The sequence below is a fragment of the Rhipicephalus sanguineus genome, chromosome 7, assembly GCF_013339695.2.
Source record: "Rhipicephalus sanguineus isolate Rsan-2018 chromosome 7, BIME_Rsan_1.4, whole genome shotgun sequence".
Taxonomy (NCBI): domain Eukaryota; kingdom Metazoa; phylum Arthropoda; class Arachnida; order Ixodida; family Ixodidae; genus Rhipicephalus; species Rhipicephalus sanguineus.
The window spans coordinates 148650735-148661913 of record NC_051182.1 but is presented as its reverse complement, the minus strand read 5'-3'; positions in this window follow the sequence as shown (position 1 = coordinate 148661913).

The following is an 11179-nucleotide window of genomic DNA, read 5'->3' as shown; positions in this document are numbered from 1 at the left end:
CGTAAACTTTATAAAAAAGAGAAAATGAAGATGCTAAAAAGATCCTCTGTGGACAGGGCAAAATGATTAGGGGTGCTCTGAGTTTCTTTTTATTGAATGCCAATTAAAAACCGTTAAATCGTTCTTCGCTAATCTGTGTCGAATTAAAAAATATTATTCATGAATAAATGAAGATAAGCCAAATAAATAAATAAAACAATAATAAATAGGTGCTTATATCATTAGCATGGCAGACTCTTTGGTTCCTGCATAAAATTAAATATGACAGTATGTAGAGATGATGGTGACTACTGATGACATTCACCCACAAAAACTGGGCGGCAAGGTATGGAGAAGGAACCAAACCTCAGGGCGTTCTGTTTTTTTTTTGTTGGTTTGTTTATTCAATTGTCTGTTTGTTTGTTTTTGTTTTTGTTTGTTTCCTTAACACTATGGCACATATCCACTGTGGGCATTGGCCAGGACTTCGTATCTTAACACTTAGATGATACTTGAAGAATCCTTATCGATAAAAAGAGAAAATAAAAGGAAGTAACAGAGAATAGATCAAAGAAATACCGTTTATTGTGCGACTGCGCAAGCAGACCAGATATTTGCTGTATCGTGACCATAATAAGAACCACGCTGGTGCTTGAAGTTTTATCGCAGGAGACCCTGTACAGGCTCCTTGTCGGGCAAGGAGTCGCATTACCGCATGCGATATAGCGTGGTAGAAGAGTAAAACAACTACCTGCCGTCCCACAATGTGAAACCCGTAACGAGTGGGTGGTTTAAAGCTTCGCACGTATTACGTCTTCATTGTCATCAGCCGCAGGCCCACTGCATCAACGAAGGGCACATTTCTTGAATTCCTTAAAGATGGGTAGCGGGGTACCTCGCTTCTAGTGCAGAATGATGACCTGGTACTTCTCTACTTCCCATAATTATCGGTGATTTATGGTCTAGTGAGTACCTTACTAGTGTAGTTGTAGTATTTTGCGTACATCAATTTCGGACTCGATCATTTGCAGGCTGGCGGCACTGTGCTGAAAATTCGCCCCCCACCCCTTCCTAATCGAGAAACCTGTGCACGCCTATCTTAAGTACCATATTCTTGAAAATACACCAAAGTATGGTTGCCAATAATTAACTGTTTCTCTTTCTATAGACTATCGAGCATTATCACTGCCTTCAGTATAATTTTACTTTTATTATATTACAAAAAAGTCAGTTTCACCGCAAGGACGCTGGCAGCTAACTGCTTTTATGCGATCTCGCGTAACTGCAAAATGCTGGTGTAAGAGAATACGGCCGCTTCATGGAGAGATGCTCTCCGCATAGTCACTTCCCTTTGAGAGCGCAGCACGTAGAAGGGTATACGAGCAGCCCGCTGTGATGGCTGTCGAGATAGCGCTCGCGCCAGCGATCGCGACCGCGCTTTTAGATTCAAAGTTCAAAGTTTCTGCTCGCGCGACACCTCCCCCCCCTCCGAGCGACGAAGGGTGCATGCGCGTTTTCATGCTCCTTAAATACGGACGAGGCGTTTCCTGTCTCCTTCGACGGCAGGTCTCCCAAGCGGGGTGATGTTATCGCATGCACCCTCCGAGCGACGGAAATGGACCGGCTCGTTTGATCTCTGCTTCGGCCGCGTTCATCGGCCCCTCTAGCGCGCTTTTGCCCGCGGTAGAGCGTACAATGCGCGGGGAGACCTTATCAATTTGGACTTCGTACGGGAGGGACATGACGGCGACGGCAACGGCGACGTCAAAAACACGTCGAGACTGTCCATATAATTGCTATCGCAATATAAATTGTCGGGGTATTACGTCCCAGAGCTACGATATGACAGTGACAGGAGAGCTGTTTATGCCGAGAATTTGTCTGTGACGCGAGAACCCAAATGGTCGTCATGAAACGGCATGGGCTCCCTTCATCCTCTTCGTCATCTTCTGCTTCGCTCCACGAACACGTGCGCCTATTTGACCGCCATTGTCCGTAGTAACTCTCATGGGTGAGTGAGCGAGTACAGAGAGAGAGAAAGAAAGAAAGACAGAGAAAAAAAAGAGAAAGACACGGAAAACGAGAAACAGAGAAATTCTTCGCGAAAAAATTAAGGCAGTTTCGTACTAGTGGTGCCAAGCCTGAAGGAACAGCGGAGCTGCGAAGCATTCCTTGTTTGTATTTATTTTCTCTTTCTTTCTCTTCTGCTATTTCTCTCTGTCTTTTCTATCTCTTTTTTATCACTGTCTCTTTCTTTTTCTTTGTTTTTCTTTCTCTTTCTTTCTCTCATCCTCCATTTCTTTCCATTTCTCGCCCTTTCTTTCTCTTTTGCTATTTCTCTCTGTATTCTATCTGTTTTATCACTATTTCTTTCTTTTTCTTTCTTTCTCTCATTATCTATTTCTTTCTCTTTCTCTCATTATCTTCTTTTCTATTTCTCTCTCTCTTTCTTTATTTCTCCCTACTTTCTAGCTTTTCTCTCTTTCTCGTTCTTTCTCTACATTTTTCTGTTTCTGTTTCGCTCTGTTTTTTCTATCTCTTTTCATGTGTCTGTTTCTTTGTATTTTATTTATATGTCTGTCTATATGTCTTTCCATCCTCCTCATGCTCACTTCCCTTTCCCACCCCCTTGCTATGCTATACTTTTATTATCTCTATTTGTTCCTTTCTGCCTCTTTCTTTGTCTCACTCTCTCTTTTTGTTTGTTTATTTCTTTCTTTCTTTCATTTTGTTGCGCTAGCTGTTGGATGGATGATGGATGAAAGAACTTTATTGAGGTCCAATAGGTCGTGCTAGTTTCCTAGCCCGAAGCAGGCCGCTCCCACGTTGGGACCGAAAGACCTAGCCTTTCGGCCGCTTCGCGGGCCCGTCGGACTGCCCATAATTGTCCCTCTAATGTTGGACTGCGCACAGCTGTGTCCCAAAGCTCTTCGGTGTTTTCCTTGTCGCTGCGTAACGCGGAGTAACGCCAGAGCATATGAGTGAGATCTATGGTTTCGTGGCATTTTTGGCATGTTGTAGGAGTAGAGAACTCCGGATAAATCTTGTTAATTAACAGCGGGTTCGGATAGGTTCTCGTTTGCAAGAGCCTTAGCGTAATGGCCTGTGCTCTATTTAGTTTACTGTGCGGAGGGGGAAATACCCTGCGTACTAGGTAGCAGTGCTTGGTTAGCTCGTTGTAAGAGAGGAGGTGATCCCTGCATTCTGAAACCTCAGCATCTTCTTGCCTTGTGGCTGCACGGTTGGCAAGTCCTCGTGCAGCATTGTGGGCAGATTCGTTGAGGTTCGCGGGAGCACCGTTGATTTCTCCCATGTGAGCAGTAAACCAGATGATCGTGTATGGTTTGATTACTTTTCCCTTGAGAATTGCCAGAGCCTGTCTGGAAATAACTCCTTTGGCAAACGCTCGGACGGCTGCCCAAGAATCGCTATGGATCCTCGATCTATTTGGGTCTAAAAGCGCCAGTGCGATGGCTACTTGCTCAGCAATTTCTGATTCTGTGGTCTAGATGGAAGCCGAGTTCACGAGTTCACCTTCGCCGTTCACAAGTACTACTGTGAAGGCTCGTTTATTGGACATGAAAGCCGCGTCGACAAACGAGCATTCTTCAGCCCGATTTTTAGCTCTTTCTAGCTGGGTTTGGCCTCCTGCTTGCCTTCTGCGCTACCTGTTGCCTTTTTCCTTTTTAGTGGACCAGCGGTGACTAGTCGGGTTTACCTAATTTCTGTGGTACACACCCGTTTATGATGATTATAGTTTTTTGGTTCGCAGGACAAGGAACAATTTGTTAAATAGCTCCCTCGTTGAGTCTTCACGAGGCGAGATTCGAACCCGCCTTATCTACGATCCGTAAGCGAGCGTCTTAACCACTCGGCTATCCAGGCACGCTATCATACAACAGCATACCCTTGTATAGTACAGTGTAACAAGGGGGTGGCCAAACGAAGTCAGGGTGAGGAGGAGGGAAATAGAGAGAGAGAGGGAAAGAAAGGCGGAAAGATAAATAAAGAAAATAAAAATGGACATAGAAAAAGTAGTAAAGAAAAGGAACCAAGCGAGAAATAGCTTACATTTTGCATACATTACTTTCGGACTCGATCATTCGCTGGGTGGCGGCACTGTGGTGCAAATTCGCGCCCCCCTTTCTTAATGGACTATGACTATGAGAGACGCCGTAGAGAACCGCTCCGGAAAATTTAATCATCTTGTGCTCTTTAACGTACAGGGGGGATAGAAAGAAACGCGAACAGCGCGGCGCGCCCTTTTCATCACGCTCTGACCTCGGTGGCAATAAAAACATGCCAGATGGTTCTTGATTATATCATGGATGACTCTCGTGGCTTTTCACTCATATGTAGGCTACTACTACTTGAAAATGAATGTGAAGCAGCAGGGGGCCGATCGGAGATCTCTGTTCTGCGCCGTTCGTTCTGCACCCATTCTGGCAGCGCACGCGATTGGCCGAAGCCGGAAAAAACCACGTCTGTGAGGGGCGTAGCCATTTTTCTTTTTGCTTTAGCTTTTATTCTTTGGTGACGTCATACCGCGTCATAACGAGCATGTCGTCTGCTACAAACGAACGGAGCGCGAGACCGTTCGCACGCGTTCTCTCGAGCGAACAAACGGCTTCGCACGGCATGATGCGGCGGTTGCGGCTGCCGCAACGGCTGATTTTGAAAAAATGGCGCTTGCGACGTGTGCTTCTCTTGCGGTTGGAGGTGCGAGATGTGCTTGAAGACATGCGCGAGTACGGCGTCGCTTTCGGTTCTCGAAACGAACAGTGCGAACGAAATGAACGGGCCTGCCACTGGGCTGTGGTCTTAGGCGCAAGGACTTCTTAGTTCAAAAGCGCTACCAGCTACTGCCACGTGTCGTCCCGGTCCTCACTCGTGAGCGACGGCCCCAGTGGGCACGACGGCGTAGGTATCTGTGGCTGCTCTTTTATAAAAGCCAGCAGAAGCTCCTTTTGACGATTCGACACCCGGGAGCCAAGCCAGACATTCCGGTGTCACGACATCTTGAAAAACTGCGCCAACCGCTACTTTTCTCTTTTTTCTTTTTTCGCGTGCGCGACTTCACATAGCGAGCACGTTAGAAAAACTAACACCAATAAATATCAGCGCTCAAAGCTATTTCTGTTTCAGAAACTGTTTGAGCTTGAAAAGAAAAACAATATCTTTTCGTATAACAACTGTATTTATTAGAAATCGAGAAACACTTCGTTTTGAAATATACGGACCCCTTGCCGAGGACAAACGATGCGCGTCTACTTCCGGAAAGCTCGCCGCTCACCGCTTGACGATTGGCTGTCCTCTTCCTCTCGGCGGAAGAGAGCTGCGGACCGCCCACTTTTGTGACGTAACACCGCCAGAACGAGCGCAGAACAGAGATCTCCGATCCCCCCCCCCCCCCCCCCCAGAGTGTAGATGCCGCATGTTCGCGTTTCTTTTTATCCCCACTGTACAACCTAAATTTTAGTACACGGGCACCTACAGGCACGTAGGCAAGGGGGGGGGGGGGGGGGCGGGGGGCCCGGCCCCCCCCCCCCCCCCCCCGAAATTCGTCCAACCTTCTATATTTCCGGGCAACTTTTTCTTCTTTTTGCCATGGAAAGACTTTCTTTCGAACAATTAGGCCTCGGGCCCCCCCCCGAAAAAAATTTCTGGCTACGTGCCTGGGCACCTAGCATTTCGCATTTATCTAACTGCGGCCGCCGCGGCCGGGTATCGATCTCGCGACCTTCGGTTCATGCTTGAAAACGTTAATGCTAAAAAACGTTTACAGTCGTCCATACGGTATTGAATTCATCGTATATAGCACAGCTAAACAGAACGAAAAGGAAGATTAACACAGGCACAAACTGACAACTAATTTTATTTTAGGCAGATTAGAAGGCTTGTACATCCACAAGCTGTGCGGGTGCACCGTCACATCGAACAGTAGACTTAATCGAAGGGGAAAATTTTAAACCAGGCGCGCAAGAAATTTCATTTCCACATTGCACAGCGCAATCGATGTCTCGCTTGGTAACCTTTTCTCGCAGCTTTCCTAAACTGGAACCAGGCGTCATCCAAACGTACCGTATACACCCCGCACCAGACTTACCCCGAGGGCTCTTTGGTACACGGCGCACAAACTCACGCCAGTAGGTTTCTGCGAATAGCCCCCACGATGAACCTGTTCGCGTAAAATAGAGGGAACCAAACGCCTGCCTTAATCTTGCAGGAAAACTACCTTGAGCCCATCTTTCCAGTGCCTGACCTGTCTCCGTGTTTCTGCAGCCAGGATCTCGCATATCTTCTTCCAATGCCCTTCCAATGGCGGCGGCAGAGATCCAAACAGGGAGACAATATCCATGACAGGAACATTGGCCTCCATGCAAATGTGCTCATGGCCTGTTGACGAACGCGCGCACAGTAAAGAGCCCAGGCAACAGGAAAAGAAGTTTATTAGTTTTCCTTTTTACATGGCGATCCATAGAGGAATTTCGAAGCGGTAGCCGACAAGCGCGTAGAATGCGGCGATGGCCAGGCTAAGAGCCACCTCGAAAACAGCAAAGGCGTCGTGCGCTGAAAAATTCAAAAAAAATAAAATTTTTAGAGAATATACACGGCACAAGTGCGCTTAATACTAATATGAAACCATAACGTAATGCAACCTGCGGGAATAAAATCTAACAAGTAGCGTTAGCATTGACGCTTCATATTAGTGCAGCATAGAAAATAGTTTTTGAAATTAATTTTGCTTTTCCGAAACCAGCCTTCTAGATAGGACGCGTCTAGCGAGGTGCAGAGCGGTTCTGTACACTCAGTAGGCACACCGAAGTGGGCGCACGTCGCAAATTGTTGAAGGGACCGACAACCTATTTCTATAGTGCCGTTCCGGGCAACCGAAAGCTCACCGATCAGAAACTTCTAATCGCTGAATGGTATAAGGCTAATAACGCATTTATAATACTTTTTTTTAATCTACAGTGACCACGTAGTCGTACACACAACACGTGCTGCTAACAATGGGCGTAAGCACGATTAACGTTATATTCCAGCAACGGAGAAAGTTAAAGTTGGGAATCCTTAAGTGTGAGAAAGTAACGCCTTGGTTGTCGAACCCATGTTGCGACGACTTCTGCTTTCTGGCGTGTTCATTTTTTTTCCTTACACCGTTGTAAGTTGCTGCGTTCTTCCAGGCCTTCTTGTGCAAGTCATTTGGCTGTGCACAAGTAGTTCGCTTTTTTTTAACCGAGCCAAACTGAGCTAAGCCTTCGAAAATGAAACTATTTTACACGCTATCGGGAGATCAAGCGTTCAAATATATAGTTACGCGCGCCATTTCGGTCATATCGTCATTGGACAACCTCGGCGAGTTACCGTGATTATGCTTAGGTCACATGCGAGCTCGAAATTTGAACCCTTACATATCGCCAGAAACCACACCAAGATGTGCCCCACCGGCAGCGACGGACTGCCACAGTGTCTATCGTATGCAGCACGCTTAGAGAATGCCGATATACTAGTAATTCTGGCATCACTTCGCTGGCAAACTCTCCTGGTAAGCATACTCCTGATGCGAGGGAAGACGCTGGAAACGCCACGCGCATGCGCCGCAGGCTACGTTTCATTCACTGCCACTAAGATTGCGCCACTTCTCTGCGTCAACACCTCTTACATCTTAAGCAGCAGGGAATAGAACGGGCATGCATAAAATATACGTTCTCTAATTTTGAGCACTAATTAGGGTGCGCATAAAATCATCAACCTACGTGGAGCAAACGAAACGGCTTCCTTGTGAAGCATCAAGGTTTTTCCGTAGGTTGCGCGAAATACTTGAATACCACTCAAATCGCTGAACGGATGCTTGAATGTGTCACTACAATCCACACTCTTTTCAATTTCTATCGGGAATCAGCAACACGTATTGGCCGATTGTCGATGCCTTCAACTTTTGTGGCACATTTAGATCAATGTACATAGTCACGCCGATAAATTAGTATTTTACAAGGTGTCGGTGCTATGACAATGCAAAAGGAGGAACTGTGTTGTCACAATTCTATAAAATATAAAAGCATTCTCGAAGAACTAGGATCATCTGCTCATACCAACGACTTTATCGATAGTTTATGCACGCTTTCTTTGCGTTCAGTGATATCAAGAGAGAAAAACAAATTCAAGGAAACAAAGTATGGAATATGAGAAAATGACCTTAACTTACCGATCCTTGCCAGTGTATAGAATCCCACGATCTTGAAGGTGTCCCGGAGGCCCACTGCAACCAACATGAGTGCTGCAATCCATGGTAGCCATTCCCTTATTGGCCTTGCGAGAGCCTGCCAAGACCACTGCAACAGAAAACATCACACAAGTTTTGTAGACGTCGTCTGAAATTCATCCGAATCAAGTAGTTTCAAGCGTTTTGTGCGGCAGTTATGTTTACATTGGAACGTTAAACACCACAAGGCAACCAAGCAACAAGGGACGGTAGAATTTTCAACTTACGGGATTATTGTGCCCAAATATCTTCTGCACAAGCCGGTCGATGCCGTACGAGCCGGCTGCGGCGAGTGCCGCCGCCGCCACCATGATGACGGCGTGTGCAACAGGGTGGGCGGCAGCGTCGCACACCGGCAGGGCCGCGATGCACAGCTCGGACAGGTGCCCCAGCCTGGCGATCGCTACCCACACCGGCCGCGGCGTTGCTGTCGGCATCACGGGGATTGGGCCGGGGACTGGCACAGCCGGGATGACTTGAAAGGCCACCTCTGTCATGATGGTCTTCGCGACGAATGACAAGAAGATGGTCATCAGCCAAGTGCTTGGCTTCTCGTGCCTACTAAGGCAGCTGGACACGCTTGGAAAGTCGGCGGTCTTCTGGAAGCGGGAATCAATGAAGACATTGTTAAAAGTCGGGAAATAAAATCTTGCAAAACATTTCGTGCGCAGCGCATCAGCGTACCGCAATAGTAGAGCCCGCAAAAAATGGCGGTGAGAGAGAAAGCTTCGTGATAAGTTATCTGTTTATCTTGCGTGTAACATGACGTTGAATAGCTCACGTACTCTTCTAAAGAAACCAGTCCAGATGACTCGAGGCAGTAGTGTTAAACGAGCAAAATTGAGTCTGCTGAACGTCATTTTTCGGTTATACGCCTCACAGGCTTGGGAAAAGAGTTTCGCATATTCTCGCAGCTTTATTGCACCTTGGTGAAGTCGGCCGGTGTTAACGAACCGCGCATTCTTATTTCGAAAAGAACGTGGCGGGAATAAAAATTTGACAACCCTTAAACGGCCCCTAAACCACCTAGAGGTCGAAATTTACTTGTGGCGTTGCAGTTGTGCACGAGTCTACAGCGAACGCTGGCGGAGTTGCACGCGCTTTATCGTTTCGCTCTTTCCTTCGCTAGGATGCGTTCGTCGGCTCGTCTGTCCACCTCTTCGAGTGCCCTTCCTCAGCATCCGAGGTGGAAACGCAAGCAACGCACGCATCTGCTAGCAGAAAACAAGCTCTTTTCTCCAACTGCGAGCGTCTCTTGCTCGCGACGTCACCTAATCGTACAGGTGACGTCATTTCGGCTGTTGTCGATAGAGGAAAGGCACGGAGAGGAGCACGCGAGCTTCTGTTTGTGGTTTAGGGGCCCCTTAAAGGGCCCCTAAACCACCAACAGACGGTCGCCTGCTCCTATCCGTGCCTTTGTTCTGTCGACAACAGCCGCCGTGACGTCACCTGTACGATTAGGTGACGTCGCGAGCAAGAGACGCTGTCAGTGGGCGCACAGGTGCCTGTTTTCTGCTAGCAGATGCGCGCGCTTCTTGCGTTTCCACCTCGGACGCTGAGGAAGGGCACTCGGAGAGGTGAATAGACGAGCCGACGAACGCAGCCTAGTGAAGGAAAGAGCGGAACGAGAAAGCGCGTGCAACTCCGCCAGCGTTCGCTGTAGACTCGTGCACAACTGCAACGCCACAACTAAATTTAAGGCTCGCCTTTAAGACACGAACGCCATAGCGATATCCGCACACACGCGCTATCTGCGTGTATGATAGGGTAAAGATACATTGCTTACGTTGGTGCCAAAGATGGGCAGCAGAGGTGGCCCGCCCTGTCCCCACGCTGAGTAGTAGCACGAGCCGAGCCCTCCAAAGAGACAAGCCTCCAGGCAAGCGTACAGGATGGTGGCCATGCTCAGATCCTTCTGTTCAGATTTCTGGATTGTTCTCTGGAAGAACGCTGCACGTGATCGACTCACGAGGGATCGGTCGATGATGATGTCGTTTGATGATGATGATGATGATGATGTGCCTCCATACATGGCTCCTACCCACACTGGGGGATTGGCCAAGAATTGTAGATATGAAGATATAAAACTACTAAGTTAACACAACAGACAAGCAAACCTAAAAAGAACTAGTGCAATAATTATTTCTACATTCAGCCCAGACTTAAAAACACATTCGTTTTGTTTCCTGAAGGAAAGCAATTACAGCATCAAAAACATTCCTGTGGCTGACGCCCAAACCCGAAGCACCGAAGGTGAGAATAGCGTCTATTGTTAAAATTATCCCCAGCTTAGCACAATGAGTTTCAAGAAGTCTTTTTCTTTGTAATATATAGCGGCGACACGATGAAAAATAATGCTCTATTGATTCGATTTCTGAACAAAAGTGACAGAGGGGAGATATCGCCAGACCAGCCCTGTGTGCATACAGATTCAACGGGGGCACTCGGCATCGTAATCTAGTTAATAATACTTCTAATTCAGGGGACTACTTCTTCTTCTTCTTGTTCACCTATATCCTTGGCTCACACCCACTGTGGGGCATTGGGTGGTTTTATCTTCGTGCAATGAAAACATTTAGGCCCGTATTCAACAACAGAAGTTAAGTGTTGCGAAAAGTGGACTTATGAAAGTACGAGGGAAGTATAAGTATGAGATAAGTTTGGGCAAAGTCTCAAGAACTACACTTAAGGCTCACTTATGAAAGTGCCCCTTTTATGGGTAAGTAAGGCTTCTGGGAACGAGGCTATATAAGTTATCATACTTGTTTCAATAAATAAAGCACAAATGAATTACTGTAATTTTTGCGCAACACCGGCCATAAATGTTCAGTGTTTATCAAGGTACATTTCGTAAAAGGCGAAATAAATATTTCTGGCTTTTGTCGCTTTTGCAGCCTTGCGCTGGCCACAACAAGCAGCCGCCGCACAGTGGCC